The sequence below is a fragment of the Lissotriton helveticus genome, chromosome 1_1, assembly GCF_964261635.1.
Source record: "Lissotriton helveticus chromosome 1_1, aLisHel1.1, whole genome shotgun sequence".
Taxonomy (NCBI): domain Eukaryota; kingdom Metazoa; phylum Chordata; class Amphibia; order Caudata; family Salamandridae; genus Lissotriton; species Lissotriton helveticus.
Genome location: NC_136057.1, coordinates 637,506,930 through 637,531,799, shown reverse-complemented (window position 1 = coordinate 637,531,799; position 24,870 = coordinate 637,506,930). Strand labels below are relative to the sequence as shown.

General features: G+C 46.6%; 1 protein-coding gene and 1 pseudogene across 1 annotated transcript in view; both read right to left on the bottom strand.

Moving 5' to 3' along the window:
- CAMK1D (calcium/calmodulin dependent protein kinase ID) overlaps window positions 1-24,870 on the bottom strand; it is a 1,511,583-nt gene that overhangs the window by 1,172,727 nt on the left and 313,986 nt on the right. The gene's annotated exons all lie outside the window — the stretch shown is intronic.
- Window positions 3,857-4,017, bottom strand: LOC144781022 (U11 spliceosomal RNA; annotated as a pseudogene).

The following is a 24,870-nucleotide window of genomic DNA, read 5'->3' as shown; positions in this document are numbered from 1 at the left end:
CTGCGTGCACATCTACTGTCTCTTCTGTCCTCCGTGTGCAAGCTTTGGAATCCGTATCAATTCCAAAAGGCCCTCGTCATGGCGAGAGCAGCGCATGCGCGGTGCTCACGCCAGATGAGACCTAGAAAACCCAGTGACTTTCCAGTGCTATCAGTTCACCTCAGCTCAAGGTTCATTTCAGCCTGGACATTACAACATCAACAGGCTGGGGATACAGAAACCGTGTATAAATACTGAGAAAAGATATAGACAGTATTTCAAACTCAATATGACAGGTAAAAATGAAGTGACTGTGAATGACAACGATCCTCTCATCAGCATTAAGTTATTATCACAGTATAAATCAGGGAGCCCTGGTTAAACTCTAGCCCAGTGTCTAACAAGTTCTAAAACTGTATGCAAGTTGTAGATCTCATGGATACAGGACTGATGCAATTGAACAGTGTTTCCCACATGATTATTGATTTACTGTACTTTCCCAATCCATTTTCTGCCACATATTTTGAAGATTTCAACAAAAAAATGCATTTAGCACAAAAAGATCAAAGGCTGCTCTATTCACACCTTTAAGAGATTGGGGTGTGAACACAGTAAACTGTAATATAGTCAGGACACACCTTTAACGATGTGTGCAATCACAGAACGGGGCAGTGTATTGTACAACATGTTCTTGTTTGCCAGGGATGATGCTACTGGTGTATATTGTGAGCACAGAGAAAGGCAGAAACTGAAGGCAAGCTTTACCTGATATGCGCAAGTAAAAATAGCACATCGATTGTTCCAAAGATATGTGTTAATAGGCGTGTGTTTTCTGCAACACTGCATATATTTTTCATAAAGTACTTAATGCTCGGAGGTAGAAAGGTCTTTATTATTGAAATGCCAAATATCAGAATTATTGGTAAGTAATATTTTGGAACAAAATCCTAGCATAGTTTCCTTTCTCAAGAGTTCTATTTGTTCCCTACAGCATTGGTATCGATGTCAATGTAGAGTAAATTGCACAAGTAGCTAAATAATAATGTCATGGCATGTGGCACACAATTTGCTCGTAATTTTTTGCCTTTTCGTATAATTCAATCGACTGTGTAATTTGGGCCGCAGTGCAGCATCATTCCAGTGACCATGCATTTACACACAAATTATAAAGGCTAGATGTGAAAGGGGGTGTGAGGGGTGTGGCCAGCCATCCTCAAAGATGGTAAACTTTCCCAGGATTCCGTGAGGGGATTCAGATTCAGGGTAAAGGAAGCATTGCAGGCATAAGCAGAGACTCTGAAGCAATGTAACCCAACTTCAAATGCTGAGTCCGAGACTGTATGCATGTGAGATTTGAGACTCATGGAGAATGTTAACGGTCAGTTGGACAAGCACCCTTTCCTGCTTGTGTCTGTGTGTGAACTGTAGTAGCTGAGGCATCCGAAAACGGAGTGGTGAACTGATGGGGTGCCCTGCTCCTTCCACCTCAGCAGAGCACACGACCAAGTGGAAGCACAGTGGAGGCGAGAGTGGAACCCAAGAGTGGGACCATCAATGTGCATCTAAGAGGCAGAGAGTAGCGTAGCATGCGGGGGAGGGGGCGTCACAAAACAAAGGTGCATAGGTTGGATACTGGTTCTCAGAGAACGTCTGAAGTGGTCCCCATTGAAGGTGGTGGGAGGTGTTGATATTAAATGTAGTGATTTGGGTACTTCTAGTTTCAAATTGGGACATTTTGGTCCACTTCCCCTGGCGTTATGCCCACGGGGTCTATTCCTTTCTGTGATACATATATGGAACATTCTATCCTGATGGATGAACCTTTGGAACACTCTTTCTCGCAAGGAGATTCCTCCATCATTGTGAATATTTCAGTTGGGTTTGTATGGCCCTGTGTGTAATGGCAATCCTGTTGGGTCTTGAGTGAATTCAAGCAATTATAACGGATTCAAGAGTAATGCTGGCAGATCGAACATTTGAATAACTATGTGTTCTCTTTAGTTATTTGTACATTTTCAGATTCATCTTGTGGTGGGCGGCCAATAATTACTGTTTTGTTTTCGTGTTAAAGGTGTGCTGGGAGCTTGTTTCTTTAACATTAAATGTTTGCTCTTATAGCCTGATGTATCTCCGTTAGCGTTCCATGCTCTTTAGTTATCTCTGACCCATGGGTAGATCCTTGGGCGATGTTGTGTGCTGTTATCTTCAATTTGGAATAACGCTTACTCAATTACCTCAACTTGTCAGCTTGTTTACCCTTTCAATGCATACAACAATAGACAGTTTGCAAAAGTCTTTTTAAAAAGTCTTTTTAGTATGAGACCAGGAGCTTTTCTTGTGCTATAACGTTGATTAAGAAGGTTTCAATATTCTCGGTGTGCTCCAGAAATTGAGCAGGATCCCTTGCTCCCTTACTATAATTTACCAAGTCTCTAAGGCATCCCATGTATCACTATGACTGAACAAGTGAAGTATTTAGCATTCACTGGGAGGTTGGGAGAGGGTGCATCATTGTGGTCAAATGAATGGCCACTAACGCATACATGTTCTTACATAAAGAGCGAAGCTCACCTATGAGATGTTTAATTAGTGCTAAGCTGTGAGTTTGGATGACAAACAGCTCTAAAATTTTTTCTTTTCAAGAGTAACAAAAACAGCACCCCAGCCCCGCCCCCTTCTCTCCATTTACCAACCAGAAAAAAAAAATATTTTTAAAGGGAGTGTGGATAGACTGACAGCAGAGCTTGTGATGCACCAGCGCAAGTGTGGGGGCTTCTGCAACTGTAATCGAAAGTATGTTTTGGTTTATGTCTGCCGCTGCATTGCGAAAAGAAGATATTCCATCACTTCACCTACGAACAAGGAAATACTGTGTATAATTGGACTCTGACAAACTGCACGTTCAGAAGGCGGGGTGACCTTAATGTTTGAAATATAATTGTGCCTTGTTGAATTTCTTTATATTTTAACGTGATGATGCAAACCACCAACGTTTTATTTAATAAGAGCGAAGTCCTCATTTTGAGAGGAAAAAGACTGACAATACCTCCCTGATTTTTACTACCGGCACCCTATGCCCAGTACCAACTGATGTTTTTGAGAATGTGTGACTTTATGAAATTATGACAACCACTCTTCCGCCAGTGCCACCGAGAAATTAAGTGTAGTGTAAGTGGGTGGTGCAGTGTGACAGCAGAAAAGGCATTTAAAAGTGGGAGGGTTGGGTACGAATTGAAACAATGTTTTGGATAATGTGTGCAGCAAACACGAATAGTCAACTCTAAGTAACAAGTACACAATTATTTTATCTGTATTATTGCTTACAAAATTATGTGTAAGGGATGTGGATTCCTGCCCAGATGTGATTTTGAGTATGGTTGGACTTATTTGTGGCTGTGGATAACCCTTACTGGCAAAAAATAATAATAATAATAATGAAGTAAGAAAGCAGTCTGATGAAAGAATGTGGACATTTCAGGGATTTCAACAATCGATTTGAAATTATCTTCGCTTTCACCCAACACGCCCCTTACGCAAGTACCCACCACAATGGTGTTTTGTAATCTGAGTAGTGGTGTTTGCAGGTCCTTGATGGACACGTCACATATCCTTGCGTTGCCACAGAGTTCCCCACCTTGCTCATTGCCATCAGCGAGGTAGACCATATATAACAAGGTGCATGCACCAGCAGCCGCGCAGAGGTCTTGGGGCCCAATGACCAGATTATTGCTGTGTTTTTTATTTATAAGAATGTTCAAGGGACCCGTTTACTCCTTTGCACTAGGGCCCAATTGCCAGGCCACAGGGACCAAAGGCTGCATTCGAATACAAAAGGAAACACACCGCGCGGAGAGAGAGAGCCTGACTCGAGGCCGGTAAGGGCACTTAAATGTCAAACTTTACCACTGTGCTTTAAACTGACCGAGCAGCCCCGGTAACAAATATGATGTTTCCGAAATCTCTTGATATTGATTCCGCACAAGGAGTTCTGAGTTACCCCGAAGCCCCCGTGTGCCACTCACGGCAGAAACCCTTTTTAGCCAAATGTACTTGGAATAACACTGCGCCTGGATGCTAGTTCTATGTCTTGTAGCGCGAGGAAATATGTCATTTAAATACAACACCATATGCGTTTTAGGGAAATTCTGCATGCTGAGCCTGCCCTGCGCACGGCGCAGCTGTGTGGTCTTCAGCACCGAGGTGGGGCATCAGGTGGGCAGAGCTGGGCTGATTGAATCGTCATGCGCAGTCAGTATAAACTGTAGGGGCCTCATTTATGAGAAATGATGCATCGCTGCGTGAAAGCAGCGATGCGTCACTTCTCAGTGTGCACTCCTTGCGACATGATTGATGCGTCATATTTATAATATGACGCATCATGTCGCAAGGAGTTACAGATACGTCAGTATTTCTGACGTACCTGTAGTCGCAAAAGTGACGCATTGCTGGAGTGTGTCACAAAAGTGACGCAACTCCAGCAATGCGTCCTTTCACATGGGGAAAGCCCCATGTGAAAGGGCTTGCGTCAGTCTTACGCCTGCTGTGAGGCAGGCGCAAGATTTTGACGCAACAGCGTCCTAAAAGTGACGCAGTGAAATCTCATAGATTTCACTGCGTCACTATTACGAGGCTTTTTGTGGGGGAACGCCCCCTCTGCATATATTATACCTGACGCAGGTATAACGTAGCGCAGGGGTTATCTAAGCATCTGCTTAGATGCATCACTTTGTAAATAGTGCGCAACAGGAGGCATGTTTTACGCTGCCGATGCGTCACAAAAAGTGACGCATCGGAAGCGCAAAACTGACGCAAGGCCTCATAAATGAGGCCCTAAGTGCGGAGGCTTTGGGTCTTAGTCACACACAGAGGCTTTGGTTCTTAGTCACACACAGTGACTGAAATTTAATTGCTAGCCTGTGCCTGCCACCAAAGTTGCAAGACAAGTCTCAGGTGAGTTGGTGAGAGAGTGAGATGACAGACAACTGATAGTAGTACTACTAGTCCAGTCAATCACTATATAATGTGTTGAGTTCAGTGGTCAAAGTGGGCGGAATCCGCAGGGCACGGCGTGCCCCAGCTTCTTTAATTTAATGCGATCCATGATTCCCCTACTTTTCTATTTAAAAAAAGCATCCCAGAACGCCATAAATAGCCAAGGCCCATATATAAGGCTTGGCGTTCATGGTCGATGGGGATAGGCGGGGCGGGCAGAAAAGAAAAACGGGCTCTTTTTTCTTTCATTCTTGCCCAGAGAAGACAAGGGCAGTGTCCACTTCTTCTTATTCCCTCTCTTTCTGTCTCTGTCTCGCTCCTCCTTACTTTCTGAAAAACAAACAGTTTTTATCCTCTCTTTTGTCTCCTTTCCTTTATTTGTTCCCCTGTGAAATGGATCCAAAAAAGAAAAACACGTGTCGTCTTTTTCTGACATTTTTCTATTCCAAAGTGCAGCCTTGGGATGGAGAGAAAAAAAGGTTTAAAATACAACAAATAAATAGCTAAATAAAGCAAGACATAGTGGTCTTAAAGTGGCTAGATTGGTTGTATTCACACTCGCACACTTTAGCGCCACTTTACAAAGTTTACCAGTGTAGCGCTACTTTTGTTTTCTCGTCTTTCTTTGAACAGCATTGTTTTCCTTAGTTGGGGAAGTGCAGCATTTCTGAAGGGACTGCAATACCTAGTTAATGTGCAGAGTGGAAAACGTTTAATGTGTTCATTATAAGATGTTTTCCTTATTTTAGTTTATCTGCGTCCAGGGATGTGGTCTTTATAAACCAAACTGCTTACGTTTTTTAAGGATATAAGCAATGGACATTGAAACGATTCACTTCAAGGCACTATAGTTATTTTAATCTTGCATTTCCTTTGAGTGTTTGCTTTTTCCGGGTTGTTGTTACTTTTTTTTCAGGCAACATATTACTCTTGTCTAGTGCATTATTTGAATTGAGTCGCATCCAGGTGTTTATAGCACGGCACGGTTGTAGCTGGTTGTAGCTGAAGGCAGTGAGAGTTTCTCTCAGTGGGGCGATCTGGTGTTTAGTGGGGGGAAGGATGTGGCACTATGGCCACAGCTGTCGATTTTGGCACTGGGGAACCAGGTTCAGCCTTCATGACCAGTCCACCAGACCACTCTACTGAAGGAGCACATTCCCATGCTAGACCTAAGAAGGCACCGCAAGACCTTAGAAGCCCTGGTGTCTCAGCACCAGCAGGTTGACCCTAGTCCTGACAAGCGTGTGTTAACTTTGAAGGCCTGTCCACCACAATCCATATTGTAGTTCACCTTCAGTCTTGTGGGCAGACCTGCAAAGCAGCACACCCTAGAGCAACAGTGACTCTGTCACTGAGGTCACAGGACCCTTGAAACCGGTCTGCCTTACCCATTGATACCTCCATTGGCCTTGTTACGGCAGTAGTAGTGCAACTCACCAGGGATAGGCAATGCAGGAAGTGCACACTCACCAAACTATGTTTGCAAACGTCACTGTCTCTCTGCTTCATGCACAAGCACTTTTAACATGTGCAGACTGCTTTGGGCCCACTGGAATTATACAGCTATGGGAGACAAAATTATGCTGCAGTGTTTACTAAATTATGTAGCAAACAAATGGCTGCAGCGTAATGCGGTATATTTTCCCCAACTTTATTATTTTGACTTTTTACTCATACTAACTGTCTTTGCAAAGATTTTGCCTCATTAGTACAAGTGTAACATACAAATGAAGCAGTGAGAAAGGTGACCAGTCAATATTTGCAAAGGGCCCTGTACTTCACAGCAAAACAAGTCACATTTTTAGTAACCTTTGGTCCGTTTGAGCTACAAACAATTTATTAGTTAAAATCGTCAAATTATGCAGCAGATGATGCATTATGTGACAAATATGGCAGAGCCATATTTATACGGAATACATTTGCATACTAGGATATTTCGTCATTCATGTTTGAACTGCTTTTGTGGAAAAGGGCAAGAGAAGTTCTGATGACAGAAACTACATGGCTCGGAGACAGATAGTTTGTGATTCCACTTTTGAGCATGTGTGGGGCATTCTGTGATTGGATATTTATCCCACTTTGTGAATGTATTTTAATGTCAATAACTCATATGAAACCTTTAATAAACATGTGCATCCATTGGTTGAATTAAATAACATAATAAGCTGTTATTGGTCATTGAAATGCTAAACAAATACTAGAAATAGGGATGTCCTTCTCTTTCTAGCTACACCTCTGACTCCACCCACTGACCCAATCCTCAGGTTATTCTCACCCTCTTATTCTCTGCCCACAGTTCCCCTACTTTTCCCCCCCACTTCGATCACTGGTTGGGTTCAGTTATGTTCTCTCTTCAATTCTCTGCAGTGGGGCTGCTTTTATTCAGGGACCGGATTTGCTTGCATGCCATTTGCAAGACTCTAGCCACCATGGACTGTACACCCATCATAAAATAAGCCTTACTTTCGTGAAATTTTGCAGATGTCAGCCTGGGGCACTGCAAGGGTATTTTATTCATTGATGCTTCTTTATTGGAGGGTCCGGTGTCTCCGGATGGGGTGCGGTGCGGCACATGAAAAAATTGACAAATGGGTTTTTCAACAACCATTCTCCATTGCAGCTTGCTTGGAACTTTGAAAGTGGACAAACAGCAAGACCCAAATGTCTTCAATCCTATGCTTCCTCTGGAGGAGCAGTGTTCTGTTAATATGGCAATGTTAATTTTTCATTGTGCTGAAAATATCCAATCGTGTTTCGCATCCTCACACTCAGAGTAAATCGTGTATGCCCCTATTTCTTTTTTCTGCAACATTTGTATGTAGATTAGGCAATACTTCAGTGATTATTTGTCTTCAGCGGTGATGTAACATAAGTTCCCGCAGTGCGGGGTGCAGAGCTTCAGGGGCCCCCTCAGCAAAAGTGATAGGTGTTGGGGAGGGGGCCCCCTCCATGTACTTTGCAGGGGGGCCCCCTCAAGTTTTGTTACGCTACTGGCAGGATTGTACTTGCTTTGCTTAAAAGAAACAATTTAGGCATCGTTTTTATTCATAGGACCAAGTAAAGGACAGGTAAAAATAATTAATCTGTTCTCACTTGGCGGAGACTGAGGTCAAATCATTATTTAACAAATACACGCAGTCGACATGGGCTGGAAGGATGGGTCAAGTAGATGTGTGAAAACATTTAATTTTCACTTAGGTTTTTCCAATAGAGTCAAACTATTTTGATTTCATTTCAAAATGTGTTTTTGTAATGGTTCAGGGTGAACCTAATGGCATGCAACAATAAAATAACTCATCCCCACCCCTTCATTGTCCGGTGCAATGCTCTTCAAAAGTGAGGACTATATTTATGGCCAAGGCATGCAGTGCATCGCAGCAAGACGGGCCGTCCGACACGTCCCCGCAGGGGACACACATAAGAGGGCGGCCCCCATAGTGTCACAGGATGGCACACGGGGGCAGCCCAGCTCTTTTAGGCTCGGAGGGTCCCGAGCATCACATCCGGCTGTTGGGGGCGGGGGAGAGTATATATTCCTCCCCCGCCCACCTAGCGGCCTCTTTGGCCGCCATCCCCTCACCCTGACGCCGTTTGGTTTCTGTCGCGCAGCCATGCGGTCTGGGCGCGATGTCCGGTTACGACGGGGGTCGTTGAGCAGTTTGTCCGTCGGGTTTCATTTGGTGAGTCAGGGTTCAGTGTTTCATTGCTTCTTGCGGCACCTTCTTGTTTGCGGTATCCGGAGGGGCTATCTCTCTTGCACTGTATGTCTCTGGTGACCGGGTGTTTGAGCCTGGTTGCACTGGGCAGGGTGTCGGGGTCATTGGTCACTGAGCCCATGCTGTGCATGGGGGGCAGACTGCATGTTTCCCGTCTGATGACGGGAGGCAGAGGGTTTCAGGTCTCCGTTTCAATTTGTGCCAAGGTTAGGGCGGGTCAAGGGGCTCCCGCGCTGATTGTAGGAAGGGCTTGACTTACCTTGTGTTAGTTGGTGGTTTCGTGGGGGCCCGCGGCCTGTTCGGTTCGGAGTCCAACAACTCTATCAAGCACTTGGGAGGCCTGCCGGGTGCGGAACTTTGTGGTTTCCAGGGGGTAGCTGGAAAGCTACCCCCTGGTGTTTCTTCTATTGTTGGCGCGAGGAGGTGGCTGCACTAGAAAGCTGGTGTCTTTAGTGCAGGGAAACAGGGTTCTAGCCACCTGGAAGACTGCAATAATTTTTCGTCTTGGAGGGTTATCTTTACATTCTTTGATAGGTATCATGTACTGTTCACGCGTTTAGTATTTTGCTTCACTGGTACAGCTGCCTTCATCTCACGGCCTGAGCGATGCTTCGGTTTTCCCCTCTTGCAAGCTTGACTTATAGGATATGTTTACAATTTTTAGCTATACGACCGGTGTTATCTTGTATGCAAGAATTTCATGTGTATGGGCCGTAGTTTGTTTCGGGTGGGTCCACACTTCGAGGGGGTGACGCCAGAGTTCGACTATCCCCGAACAGTATCTGCATTTTGTAGGCATTTCTGTGGGTAACTCAGCGTGTTTATATTCGCCTTATCTCGGTCTGGAAACCGAAAGTCACATTTCTTTATCGGGTCCAGGCAGTGGCATTTGGTGAGCTTCGGTTTGGTACGAACACTCACAACTATTAGGATTGACTGAGAGTTATCTTCATGCATCGGTGTAGTAGCTGCCCCCCTGTTCGCTACATTTTCTAATTGTTTTTGTGGGTTACAGGGTGTCCTCCGCTGACGCGATGTTTAACAGAGGGCTCTTACTCCTGGTGCCCGGGGATCTGGGTAGTTTAACCCCTCTCGTGCCCGCGCCCCCCTGCCGGGGGCGGCCTTCTACTGAGGGCCGTTGTAGTGAGAGCACACCAGCGTCCAGCGTCTGGTGGTCGGGGTGCAGGAGCTACCCGTGTGGCACCTCATGGGGCACGTTTCATTAGCGGGGCAGAGTGGGCTCCTCCCCGGTGCGCATATTGCTTCGGTCTTTGCAGGAGTATGGGGGTATGCCTGTAAGAGGCATCTAGCTGTCCAGGATGCAGGGCTGAGGCGTTCAGGGTTTACCCGAGGTCGTGAGTCGGGGCCATGAGCGCACTGCCTTGCAGGATGTGGTCACAGGAGGTATTTCGGGGACTAGTAGCAGCCTGCTATCCTGTGAGTGATGTATGAAGAAGCATCCGGGGCGCATGTGCGCTCCTAGCACTTCGAGCGATTACGCGCCATACTCTATTTTGAAGGATAACTATAGTGTCCGCTCAGTGCAGTGAGCTTTAACATTTGATCTATAGGTTCCTGGTTCGATTCTGGGTTTTGGCTGTAGCCGTTTAGGGACCAATTTTATCCCTTACATGCTTGGGAAGCGTGAATTACAAAACTACAGAAAGCGTGTTTAACATAAAATAGTAAGCGAGAGTATTTTATAGAATATACACTTTTCCCCCGCGCCTGTAGGTGTAGGCAACGGGTGACGTATAGCGCTCCTAGAACGTCCGGTCAAAATCGCACCATTGTAAGAGATTTTGCGAATTTTATCAACAAATCACCCGGGCCTTGGATATCTCAACAGGGGCTCATGCAAGCGCGCCATTTCCTTCCGGTTTACCTTGCTAGATAAATACACGACGCTGGGAAGCTAATTAGAGTGCCCGGGATATCTCCATTCAGCGAGGGTTTGCCTTTGATCTAGAGGTTTGCGGTTCTGTCCTGCCTTCGGCAGATGCGTTTTTGATCACATATTTCACCCCCAACACGCTTTACGTGGATTAAATTAAATACACTTTCCTCCGTGCCACTTGGCGTAGTTTAAATATCAGCGGGTGGTATTTACACGGCCCTGGGGATGCTGCTGGGAGGATTGGTAGTGGTGAAAGGGAGCCTAGTTTGCTCGACATCGTTGCAGTTACCTGGTTTTCAGGCCAGGGTTTGAGAATTTAAGTAGATGAGGATTCCACAGGACCAGTATATAACTCTCTTTTGATCTACTTGGTATTGTTAGACTAGGCTCTTCAGTATGGTACGTTCGCCTACGGTGTGTCACGGGGAAAAGTTGGCAAATCTTGCTCTAATTCACGTTTTCGCACGCAATAGCACAGCTTTGAAGTTGCCCGTTTAAGCTTCCCTGCGCAGCACAGCGTTGTGAGATATTACTTTGCAAGTATGGGCCAGCGTTGTCATCTGTGATGCCCAGGGACCTGGGAGGCTTCTGTTTGCGTCAGCGGTGCTTTTCTGGAACGTGGATGCTTTGGGAATTTCATGGATTCTTTCACGGCACTCATTATTGACCATACTTGGCTTCGTGGTGGTACTGCATAGAAGCATTCTGTGTACGGGCTGGAGGAACATGGAAATGGTGCGTGTTAACCATGCTGTGTCTATGCTGTCTCAGTGTAGAGGGGACGATGGCTAATAGTTGATACACTTTGCGTGAGTCTCTTGACTTAGGTGTGTTTATACTCCTCTTTCAGTTGGAAGGGGTGAGTTGCCTATGAGCGGATTTGCCCCTCGTAGTACACTGTGAGTTTTATACTCTGCCATCCACAGCATGTTGCAGTTAGGTGGTACTCGTGTCTGTATTCTCTGCAAGTGGTGGGGATCGTCAGTATATTCACGTCAGGATGTGGTGCTTGCTGATCACAAGCAATACGGTCTGTCAACGTGCTCAAGGGCTATTTACAGGCACAGCTGCTGCTTTTAACTCTGCACCTTACGCCATACCCAAAGCCAACTTCCCGGACTTGTCAGGTTGATGTTCTTGCTGCATCATTATCCGGATGCAATGGCTAAAACAACAAGGTGCCAATCAGGCACAAGAAGGCCCAGGTGCAGTTACTTAAGGGGTGTCACATGAGGTATGGGTGGTGCTTCATGAGTTTGGCTGCACAGCGGGAACAGTGTGCGGGGCATGCGGGTTTGTCCTCCTGCCATGAGCCATAGGGCTGTTGTTTCACGTAAGCCACATTGCTGAGCGGGAGAGCACATGACCAAACTATTAAGTTCCTACAATACACACTGTTATTACTTGAAACAGGCATTTTAGTTACAGCTCACATGATTGCGCAATTTTGGCCTGGAGGCACCAGGGAGCCTCACAACGCTAGCAGGAAAAGTGGTATAGTAGTTAGACATTTGTGCTAGTGATAACTACATGTATTCAAGTGGAAACCATTATCTCAAGCATTTGACACTAGCAGGCCACGTATTTTTATATACACTGAGAGGGCTCGTTGGAGCGTATTACTCTACTAAGTGCAACTAGCAGAGTTGTTTTACGCTTCCCCTGACGAATCCCTTTTGCATCTGCGCAAATTATTCCGGACACTCAAGAAATTCTGAAACCTAGGGAAATGCCTCAGGAGTTTCCACAGCAACAAACCTGTGCTGCGAGGGGTTTCTTTTGTTATCTTCGTAAACTCTTGGGCAGCGGCAGCACAGTTGGTATTCACCGTACTGCCCAGTACCTGTCAGTACCTTGAGGCTTCACAAACAGCTGGTTATCTAGTTTTCAGGGCTTTCAAGTTCATGTTTTAATAGAAGGAAATCATCATCCGAATCATTTGGCCACGGGGGGGCCTAATGATTAATTTGTTAATTGCGGAAACCTTGTGTTGGTCCATGCAACATCATAACCATTATATTAGATTACAAGAGGACCTCATAATGAGCAGGGTGAGGTGTCTCAGATACGAGTAACGGTAACAACAGTGAGCAGCTGCTGTTTCCAATGCTTGGAAACACAACTCACTATCCCTGGTTATTGATGCTTACCGGCATACAAGAAGTGTTTTGAACTGCAAGGGGAAGGACTCTTTCAACTTTCACCCTATTAATAGGGTTTCAGTGACACACTTTACAGTTGAACTACACAGGTGCTTTTCTTAACCTCTTACACTAAAATATTTAATTATAATTTTCTTTCATGGAGCCCACCTGGTCGCACAAGGGGGAGGGGACCTCACTATTTTCCCGCCTAGTTAGTTGCGGGTACACACTTGTCAAACTGGTAACTTTTAACGCCACAAGGTGAGAGAGTCAGCATGGACTAAGCCAGCAGATGCGCTGGTTGTAGAAGTGGTGCTCCTTTTGTAGTAATTATAGTGAGGCAATGGTATAGTTGGGAACTAACAGGCAACCTTCAGCACATGGCCTGAGCACGCTGGGTAGCCCTGTTGATTAGTTGGGCCTGCATAAGCCACACGTATTCCCTCATATATGCTGGCCCACACTGTGACATTCTCTCAGTCGGATCACTGAATCACCGGTTTCTTGTACGGTGGCCCATTGTCACTAAGGTGATGCGTGAGCAATTAGCACTGTTCTTGGGCCTGCTCTAGCCGCACATACCTCCTACAGTCGGACCCCACTGTGACTTTCAAGTCTGGCCCCGCGCCGGGTCTGGCTGATACAAAAAGCCTCTATCTGGCTCCACTTCCCTGGACACAGGATAGTGTGTTTGGGGCCAAGTAGGAGCCTGGTTGGCTGATTTTACTTGAAGGGTCCCGAGGTGGCAGGAAAAAGTTAACAGTCAAAATTCAACAACTAGGGTTGACACGCTTGGAGGGCCCTTGGCGAAGTCCACGGGTAGGCTGTTACCTGACAGTATTTCATTTGGTGGGTTTTTTTCAGGTACCAACGTAGGGTTTCCTTTTGCAGTTTCACAGGCCAGGAAGTAAAAGTGAGGAAGTAATAGTTCCCCTAGCAGCACTACATGTATACACAGTTGGATAGGCGGCTTGTTATAAGCTTCATAGGGTCCAACGAAGGACAGGCAAAGGGGGACGATTTGTACAAGTGACAAACATGAGGAGATACTCTACACAGTGTTAAAGGGATGTTGCCTAAGCAAAACTCTAAATGGCCCTATACGCATGATGGAGAAGTGAGTTGTCCAACTAATGCTATTGGGCACCAGGCACCATAATGAGGCACTTCGTATTTTGATGTATTTTGTATTTTGATGTACTTGTAGGGCCCAGAGGGGGCAGGTAATATCAGTATTTATACAAACAGCATTGCCAGTTTGCGATTCCCCGGCTACTTGACACTTTGTTGACGCATTGTCTATTTGCTTAGATTGTCAGGCCTGCAGTAGCCACACTACCTCCCCCAGTCTGAACCCAAGAAGACCTATCAGCTCTGACTCCACTGTGGTCAAGCTGATACTTTTTAGCCTCCACTTGTTCTTTTCGGGGGACACTTGGTGGTCCACTTGCGGCCAGGTAAGCGATTGCTTTAGCTGTGTTACGTGTCCGCAAGGGGCAGGCAATTTCCACAGTCTAAAGTTTCTCAACAGGGGTTGTCTTGCATTGGAGGGCCCTTGGCTAAGTGCTTGGGGAAGCATTCTACCCAGACCGGATCTATTTAGTTGTTTTCAGGTACGTAAGTTGAGATTCCTCGTGCAGCGTACACTTACCAGAGAGTACGAGGAGGAAGTATTTGTCCTCCTAGTTGCACAGCATGTCATCAGTTGTATAGGCTGCCTGTTAAGCGCATCGTAGGGGCCAACTGAGGCCAAGCATAGGGGGACGACTTGCGCAAATCCCAAACCTTGCCAGGTTATGGGTAGCCAGCTTTAGCTAGAGCCTGTGGGGGTGATAGTGTTCGATTCCCAGTCTGGGGGTTTTGGGCCAGTTTTTCATCGCCAGGCGGTGCGTGGGCAGCGGGCTCTAGGTGCCTCTGTAGATCACGCAAGGGTGTTTTGGACTGAGGTGCGTGTAACGGATTTTACACTTTCTCAGACTGGTTCCCGCGGATACTCCTACCCACAATTGAGGAACCTGGTGACACTCTATCTTTATTCGACTCCACCCCGGTGTATATAAAAGGGTCTCATGTGGTTAGCAGGGTCCAGGTTCCTGTGACCAGGCGCTTGTTCAGTAAGCAGCATAGGTTGACCCGTTACAAGCCTTGCAGTGTATCATGATCAGGACTGTGCGCGCTCCATCCCCCTTATGCTGGCCGTGACACCTTGTTCATGCACCTAGGTCCTTCACTAGGGATTGCGCTGGTCACTGCAGTGTTCTATGGCACTTGATTGAACGACCACAACGATTGTACGGTGGGTTTCGCCACCAGTGGGGGACGGGCAATTTTCGGCGGTCAGACATGTCTCCATCTCTATAGGCAGGGCGCTAGTCAGGGGAGGCGCGGGAGCCAACACGCAGGAGGTCCTGTGCTGTGTATATTTAAAGGGGCAGAGACACAAAACTTGGTAGCCCGACACCGTTCCGGTGGAAGTATCAAGGCTCACACAGGTGGTTAGCAGGGACCGGGATTCTGTGTCCGGTCTTAGGGTCAGCAAGCAGGGTAGACCGCACCAGTTGGCCCTTCATGGAGGTTTTCAGTACCATCCACAGGCAGCACACCTCTTTACCTCCACTTTGTTGTGACACCATGCTGTGTCACCGGGGAGCTATGGAGAACTATTGTTTATTGTCTGGGCTCTGGGGCTAGCATGCACCATAGAGGTAGAGCACAAGGGGAATTGGCCACACGTTGGTAACAGGTGAGCTCTGTGGTCCGATTTCTTATTCCGAGCTCCCGTGACTTGATGCCCTGTCTGGGACAGTGCGGCAGTTGGCTCGCATGCGGTGTGCTGCGCCATGCGTAAATATTTGGAGCAGAGTTTTGGCCTTTTTACATGTGCGCTACAAGCCAAACTCCATTGGTGTTGCTGGACTCTTGGGTCAGCGGTCCACGTTGGCATGGACCTGTTTTTTCTGAATAAGGAAGAGACCCTAGTTATAGCAAGTAAGGAACAGCTAGGAGGAATGCCGGACGTCATTAGACGTGGGAGACCTCACGCCAAGCGCAATGGGCTTTGGGAGGTTAATTTGGCACTCCTGCCCGATTTAAAACTTGGTCTGGTCCAGGCGGGTTAGGGGAGAGGCCCTAGGAACAACGAGCTAGAAATAGTAGGAGGAATGCCGGCCTTGGTGGGGGGCCCTGGCTGCGACGGTCGCCACACCCAGGGCTGTGGCGGAGTTACAGGGCGATCCAGAGGCGGAAAGGTACCCGGGAGTACCCTCTTCAGGAGCACAAAGGATGCTGAGGCCTAATATCCCCAGGTAGTCTGTGCGGTGGACCCTGGGGGTGCGACGGCGCCCCGCTATCCTACGGGCGGTTGGAAACCTGTACAACCGGGGGTTGCTTGAACGCTCCGCCCCTCATAGGGGGGGGGGTGAGCAAGAGGGTGGACCAATGGTTCACCGGATAATGGGAGGGGCTATCTCCTCCCATAACCGCTAAGCAACGTTTGGCTAAGGTCACGTTGCAAACTGGCCCATCAGGTGGTAGGTCGCGAGGGGCGGCTTGCCTTTGGATCGTCTGTAAGATAACCCACCTTGTTGGCATGTGTATATGCTAATAAACCTGCAGCTACTTTTTCCCAACAACAAGTTGTCTTGTCTGTTTATTTCTGCGACATGCATGTTGCTGGGAGCGGGCGAGTGAGTGGGCCGATATTGACACTAGACGGGCCGTCCGACACGTCCCCGCAGGGGACACACATAAGAGGGCGGCCCCCATAGTGTCACAGGATGGCACACGGGGGCAGCCCAGCTCTTTTAGGCTCGGAGGGTCCCGAGCATCACATCCGGCCGTTGGGGGCGGGGGAGAGTATATATTCCTCCCCCGCCCACCTAGCGGCCTCTTTGGCCGCCATCCCCTCACCCTGACGCCGTTTCCCTCCCTGCCGCATACCCGGCGTTCTCAGGGTGGGGGGGGGGTAATGTTTTCTAATCTTGTCTCATTTGTGTTGCAGGCGGAGTTACAGGGCGATCCAGAGGCGGAAAGGTACCCGGGAGTACCCTCTTCAGGAGCACAAAGGATGCTGAGGCCTAATATCCCCAGGTAGTCTGTGCGGTGGACCCTGGGGGTGCGACGGCGCCCCGCTATCCTACGGGCGGTTGGAAACCTGTACAACCGGGGGTTGCTTGAACGCTCCGCCCCTCGTAGGGGGGGGGGGCGTGAGCAAGAGGGTGGACCAATGGTTCACCGGATAATGGGAGGGGCTATCTCCTCCCATAACCGCTAAGCAACGTTTGGCTAAGGTCACATTGCAAACTGGCCCATCAGGTGGTAGGTCGCGAGGGGCGGCTTGCCTTTGGATCGTCTGTAAGATAACCCACCTTGTTGGCATGTGTATATGCTAATAAACCTGCAGCTACTTTTTCCCAACAACAAGTTGTCTTGTCTGTTTATTTCTGCGACATGCATGTTGCTGGGAGCGGGCGAGTGAGTGGGCCGATATTGACACTAGTCACCTTTCTGTGCTACACTGTGTGACTGGGAAAGCACAGGAATGCGCCGTATTTAAGTCAATATGGTGCATTCCTGCCATTTCCCCTGTGCTGGCACCCTTCCATTTGGCTGCCTAGCACCAACGCAGGCCCCCTTGCACCACGGTGCAAGGGGGCCTGCGTTGTAAGGAGGATTTTTTTTGCGGATTTGCAGATTGTTTTTTCTGCATTGTAAGGAGGATTGTTTTTGTGCAGGAAGGGGCACCTTCCTGCACAAAACCAATCTTGAGAGGCTTTTTCCTCTTTGTGTGTGTGCTGCAGAATGCACCACACGTAGAAAGAGGCAAAAACGAGGAGAAAAACATGTTCATACTCATTACTCCTCACATGGGGAGATGAAGGTTTTTTTACCATTACCAGGTCTACTACGTCTGGTAAATCTGAGAATGAGTAAAAAATCCCTGGATTTTGTATGGGAAAACCCAAGCAACGCCCGTGGAAATGCCTTCCTGGTGCAGAGTAATGCAATGCAGCGATTTGCACTGCGTTGCATTACTCTAGATATATGAAGCCACTCAGGGCCCCGCAAAGTGGCCTTGCGAGGCTTCATAAATATGACTTAAGGTTTGCGTCACTCGTGCACCATGCTATGTGGTGCAACAGCAACATAAACCAGGTCATAAATATGGCCCTGAATGTTTCTTTTTCATCATTTTCTACCTGTCACCTTAGAACTAACACAATCATAACCATTCCTCCTCCTTGAACTCCCAGTACCATTACTGGCCACATACATGATAACTTCAAAGCAACAAATGTTTTTTTTAGTTCTGTGATACCCCCACCCTTAACAACGCTCCTTTGCTATTAAGCTAGAATTGCATTAAGTAAGTCACACATCTGTGCATGCACACAAACACACACTCGCATTCATACTTTCACACACTCTCTCTCACTACAGTATGAATACAAAGGCGCTAAATTAATATGAACCAACAGGGGCAGTCCTTTTGCAAGTCAACACTTAGCCAGTGGTGATTCGTATAGGGTGTGCTGCGGGGCAGTGGGGCGGGGGAGGGTTAGGGTGGGAGGTAGTAAACTCTGACATACGACGGAACGGAGGAACGTAATCATTATGGTCCTCCATTCTGTCGTATGTCCGAGTTTACTACCCCATCCTGTCCCTCCCCTGCCCACCCCATCGTCCCGCAGCACGCCCAATGTGATCCGCCACTGCACTTAGCTGTTCTATGGAATGTCTACTGATGTTACCATTGTTACCAATGTCTAACAATATCATGACCCCAGAATATTGGTATATATAGTTAGGATTGTTTTCCATAGGGAAATCGCAACATTCTATTGGGAATAACTTTGGCGCCGGTTGAGGGATCTGCCTGTAATTTTCCTTAACTTTGCCTCGCTGCGCTCCGCTCCTTCCCTGAAAGTTTCGGGGGGATTCGTCAAGCGGGGGCCGAGATAAAAGGGGGTCCCAAAAAGTGTTTTCCCCATGTTAATTTCCACAGGGCGGTTGGACTCACTTTTAGCCCGAACGGCTGAATGGTTTTCCACCAAACTTGGCAAAATTGTAGGGACTTGTAGCCCGATGTGCCTTTGCTATGTCTCAAGATATGTGCTCCAGTGGATTTTGAGTAATTTAGGTTAAAAAATAAATATATATCTATAGCAGATTACCCGTGAGCTTACCCGTACGCTTACGGTACGCTTACCGTACGCGTACCGTACGCGCACGTACGCGTACCGTACGCGTACCTCTAGTGCGCGAGCTGCATTCTGATTGGCTGCCAATGTCTGTCAACATTCCAAAACAGAAACTGTTGGCAGCCATCTTGTGCCTCGGTAGACTGAGGCACAGGAAAGCAGAAAAACAAACGTGTAGAACTCAAAAAGGGGGCAGGGTAGAAGCACCTTGACCCCCTAGGCCTGCTCAGGGGGTCCCACAAGGACCCCCAAGGCAAAAAAACAATTTTTTTTAAAAAAAAGTATTATTTTTCTTGCCTTGGGGGTCCTTGTGGGACCCCCTGAGCAGACCTAGGGGGTCAGGGTGCTTCTACTCTGGCCCCTTTGCAAGTTTTACACCTTTGTTTCACTGCTTTCTTGTGCCTTGGTTCTAACAAGGCACAAGATGGCTGCCAACACTTCCTGGTTTTGAGTGTTGACAGACAGTGGCAGCCAATCAGCATGCCTTCCCGAGAAAGCTGCATGGTCATTGGCTGTCAACACTTCTAACCAGGAGGTGTTGGCATCCATCTTGTGCTAGTGTTGACAGACAGTGACAGCCAATCAGCATGCCTTCCCGAGAAAGCTGCATGCTCATTGGCTGTCAACACTTCTAACCAGGATGTGTTGGCATCCATCTTGGGTCTTAGTAGACTGAGGCACAAGAAAGCAGAAAAACAAACGTGTAGAACACAAAAATGGGGCAGGGTAGAAACACCCTGACCCCTTAGGGCTGCTCCCACTAGGATATTAATATATTTAAACGTTATCCGCTAATAGAATTAGCATAAAAAAAACTTTGAAATTCACTGAAAAAACATAGGTTTCAGGCCTTATATAGTTAGGAATTAGCATTTAAAAAACCTTTGAAATTCAATGAAAAAACCATAGGTTTCAGGCCTTATATAGTTAGGAATTAGCATTTAAAAAACCTTGCAAATTCACTGAAAAAACCATAGGTTTCAGGCCTTATATAGTTAGGAATTAGCATTTAAAAAACCTTTGAAATTCACTGAAAAAACCATAGGTTTCAGGCCTTATATAGTTAGGAATTAGCATTTAAAAAAACCTTGCAAATTCACTGAATAAACCATAGGTTTCAAGCCTTATATAGTTAGGAATTAGCATTTAAAAAACCTTGCAGATTCACTGAAAAAACCATAGGTTTCAGGCCTTATATAGTTAGGAATTAGCATTTAAAAAACCTTGCAAATTCACTGAAAAAAACATAGGTTTCAGGCCTTATATAGTTAGGAATTAGCATTTAAAAAACCTTTGAAATTCACTGAAAAAACCATAGGTTTCAGGAGTTATATAGTTAGGAATTAGCTTTTACAAAACCTTTGAAATTCACTCAAAAAACTATACGTTTTAGTGGTGTTATAGTTAGCTGGACATTTTACTCATACAAAACCATTGAAATTGCTCCTATATAGTTAGTTGTACTAACTATATTTCGCGCACCCGCAATCCACTGCTGATGATGTCACATATTAGATCATTCATGACATGGTCAGTGACATCACTGATGACATCTCAAATGACATCACTGATGACATCACTGATGACATCATCCACGTGACAATCACATACACCGTTTCATACACTATTACAATTTTTCATCACTCTTTGTAAAATACAGAGTATCATATTTAAATCCATTGTCACAGCAATACAAGTATCTAAAAATCCACTCAGTGATTCATTGATGTATACACACATCTAATCACTTACCTATGGATTCACTTATACATGCTGTCAATGAACAAAAGAACACTATCAAAAATACTTATACATCTATATCGACATTAAACAACAGCACGCATCCTATTCACATATGAAGTCATCCTACTCACTTATGCAAACAATGGATCATACTTACATATTTACTTAGCAAAACACTTATACAAACACCACTTCTTCTATTCATTTAGATAGTAAGTCATACTTAGTGAATTATAAAATCATTATTACAAGTATACAGTTATCCATACAGTCACTCACATAATCATTGTGTCATATGTATACTTATTTATATACAACAACTGACACATACACTGCCTTTTATTTTTCTAGTTTGTTGGACCTGTACCTTTGAGAAATATATTTGCTCATCACCACACCCATAAAATGATTCCCTCACCCAAACTGGTAGAACATGCAGTTTTAACTTCATATATCTACTGAATCAACTATTCACACATCTTTGGACAGTCACACCCCCCCCCCCCCACCGAACCACACAAACTTTCACACTCCCATACAAATACTCAGTTAACTAATCAATAACTAATATAGACTTTCACATAGCTAGTAACCAACTGTAGAATCAGTTTACACAACAACTGACAAAGTGATACAGATATTCACACAGTTTAGTCACTATCCACTATATTTAGTGAGACATTATAAATTGGTCAAGTAAACAGTCAATTACACTGCTACTAAATCCTCTATCCAAATATTTATTTATATATATCCACTCATTCTTCAATGCAAATTGCTATATATATATAATGCATATTTAAATAACGAAGCAAACCACATTCACTGGATGATGTCATCAGTGATGTCATTTGAGATGTCATCAGTGATGTCACTGACCATGTCATGAATGATCTAATATGTGACATCATCAGCAGTGGGTTGCGGGTGCGCGAAATATAGTTAGTACAACTAACTATATAGGAGCAATTTCAATGGTTTTGTATGAGTAAAATGTCCAGCTAACTATAACACCACTAAAACTTATAGTTTTTTGAGTGAATTTCAAAGGTTTTGTAAAAGCTAATTCCTAACTATATAACTCCTGAAACCTATGGTTTTTTCAGTGAATATATATATAAAGATATATGTGTGTGTATATATATATAGATATATCCCAACACTCAAGTTGAGCCCTCTGTGGGAAAAAGCAACAAGGTCAGAAATTTGGATCCATTTCATTCAGGATCAGATGCAGCATGAGACGCACTCCGGCACAGGCATCTCTCTTGTTCCTTGCCAAACCGGTTTCGGGTTTCGAGATCGTCCTCCCTTTGTCAATGGCAGCTGTTCACTCAGAGAGCCTAGCGTGCACTTTCATACTCAAGAGCCCGCCCATGTGGGCGTGTCCAAACGGAATTGTGGTTCTTGTAGTGCTTGCGATATGCCTCAAGTGAGTAGGTTCTGTGTGGCAGCAAAGTCGAATAAAAGTTATAAAAACCCCAGTGGGCTGATGCTTTGTAGCGTTGGGCATCCTGCTGTGTTTTATCATCTGGTCACAGGACTCCGACCTCCCGCAGAGATGACACCGCTTGGCGCTATCACGGGTCCGCCCTCGAGCGGCATATTACATTCCCGCGGCTGGACTCAGGCCGCAAAACATCCCAACACTCAAGTTGAGCCCTCTGCGGAAAAAGCAACAAGGTCGGAAATTTGGATCCATTTCATTCAGGATCAGATGCAGCATGAGACGCACTCCGGCACAGGCATCTCTCTTGTTCCTTGCCAAACCGGTTTCGGGATCGTCCTCCCTTTGTCAATGGCAGCTGTTCACTCAGAGAGCCTAGAGTGCACTTTCATACTCAGGAGCCCGCCCTTTATTCGACTTTGCTGCCACACAAAACCTACTCACTTGAGGCATATCACAAGCACTACAAGAACCACAATTCCGTTTGGACACGCCCACATGGGCGGGCTCTTGAGTATGAAAGTGCACTCTAGGCTCTCTGAGTGAACAGCTGCCATTGACAAAGGGAGGACGATCCCGAAACCGGTTTGGCAAGGAATAAGAGAGATGCCTGTGCCGGAGTGCGACTCATGCTGCATCTGATCCTGAATGAAATGGATCCAAATTTCCGACCTTGTTGCTTTTTCCCACAGAGGGCTCAACTTTAGTGTTGGGATGTTTTGCGGTCTGAGTCCAGCCGCGGGAATGAAGTATGCCGCTCGAGGGCGGACCCGTGATGGCGCCACGTGATGGCGCCAAGCGATGTCATCTCTGCAGGAGGTCGGAGTCCTGTGACCAGATGATAAAACACAGCAGGATGTCCAACGCCACAAAGCATCAGCCCACAGGGGTTTTATAACTTTTATTCGACTTTGCTGCCACGCAGAACCTACTCACTTGAGGCATATCACAAGCATTACAAGAACCACAATTCCGGTTGGACACGCCCACATGGGCGGGCTCTTGAGTATGAAAGTGCACACTAGGCTCTCTGAGTGAACAGCTGCCATTGACAAAGGGAGGACGATCCCGAAACCGAAACCGGTTTGGCAAGGAACAAGAGAGATGCCTGTGCCGGAGTGCGTCTCATGCTGCATCTGATCCTGAATGAAATGGATCCAAATTTCCGACCTTGTTGCTTTTTCCCACAGAGGGCTCAACTTTAGTGTTGGGATGTTTTGCGGCCTGAGTCCAGCCGCGGGAATGAAGTATGCCGCTCGAGGGCGGACCCGTGATGGCGCCAAGCGGTGTCATCTCTGCGGGAGGTCGGAGTCCTGTGACCAGATGATAAAACACAGCAGGATGCCCAACGCCACAAAGCATCAGCCCACAGGGGTTTTATAACTTTTATTCGACTTTGCTGCCACGCAGAACCTACTCACTTGAGGCATATCACAAGCACTACAAGAACCAAAATTCCGTTTGGACACGCCCACATGGGCGGGCTCTTGAGTATGAAAGTGCACGCTAGGCTCTCTGAGTGAACAGCTGCCATTGACAAAGGGAGGATGATCCCGAAACCGGTTTGGCAAGGAATAAGAGAGATGCCTGTGCCGGAGTGCGACTCATGCTGCATCTGATCCTGAATGAAATGGATCCAAATTTCCGACCTTGTTGCTTTTTCCCACAGAGGGCTCAACTTTAGTGTTGGGATGTTTTGCGGTCTGAGTCCAGCCGCGGGAATGAAGTATGCCGCTCGAGGGCGGACCCGTGATGGCGCCACGTGATGGCGCCAAGCGATGTCATCTCTGCGGGAGGTCGGAGTCCTGTGACCAGATGATAAAACACAGCAGGATGTCCAACGCCACAAAGCATCAGCCCACAGGGGTTTTATAACTTTTATTCGACTTTGCTGCCACGCAGAACCTACTCACTTGAGGCATATCACAAGCATTACAAGAACCACAATTCCGGTTGGACACGCCCACATGGGCGGGCTCTTGAGTATGAAAGTGCACACTAGGCTCTCTGAGTGAACAGCTGCCATTGACAAAGGGAGGACGATCCCGAAACCGAAACCGGTTTGGCAAGGAACAAGAGAGATGCCTGTGCCGGAGTGCGTCTCATGCTGCATCTGATCCTGAATGAAATGGATCCAAATTTCCGACCTTGTTGCTTTTTCCCACAGAGGGCTCAACTTTAGTGTTGGGATGTTTTGCGGCCTGAGTCCAGCCGCGGGAATGAAGTATGCCGCTCGAGGGCGGACCCGTGATGGCGCCAAGCGGTGTCATCTCTGCGGGAGGTCGGAGTCCTGTGACCAGATGATAAAACACAGCAGGATGTCCAACGCCACAAAGCATCAGCCCACAGGGGTTTTATAACTTTTATTCGACTTTGCTGCCACGCAGAACCTACTCACTTGAGGCATATCACAAGCACTACAAGAACCACAATTCCGTTTGGACACGCCCACATGGGCGGGCTCTTGAGTATGAAAGTGCACGCTAGGCTCTCTGAGTGAACAGCTGCCATTGACAAAGGGAGGACGATCCCGAAACCGGTTTGGCAAGGAATAAGAGAGATGCCTGTGCCAGAGTGCGACTCATGCTGCATCTGATCCTGAATGAAATGGATCCAAATTTCCGACCTTGTTGCTTTTTCCCACCGTGGGCTCAACTTTAGTGTTGGGATATATAGATATATATATATATATATATGTGTGTGTGTGTGTGTGTGTGTGTGTGTGTGTGTGTGTGTATGTGTATATATATAT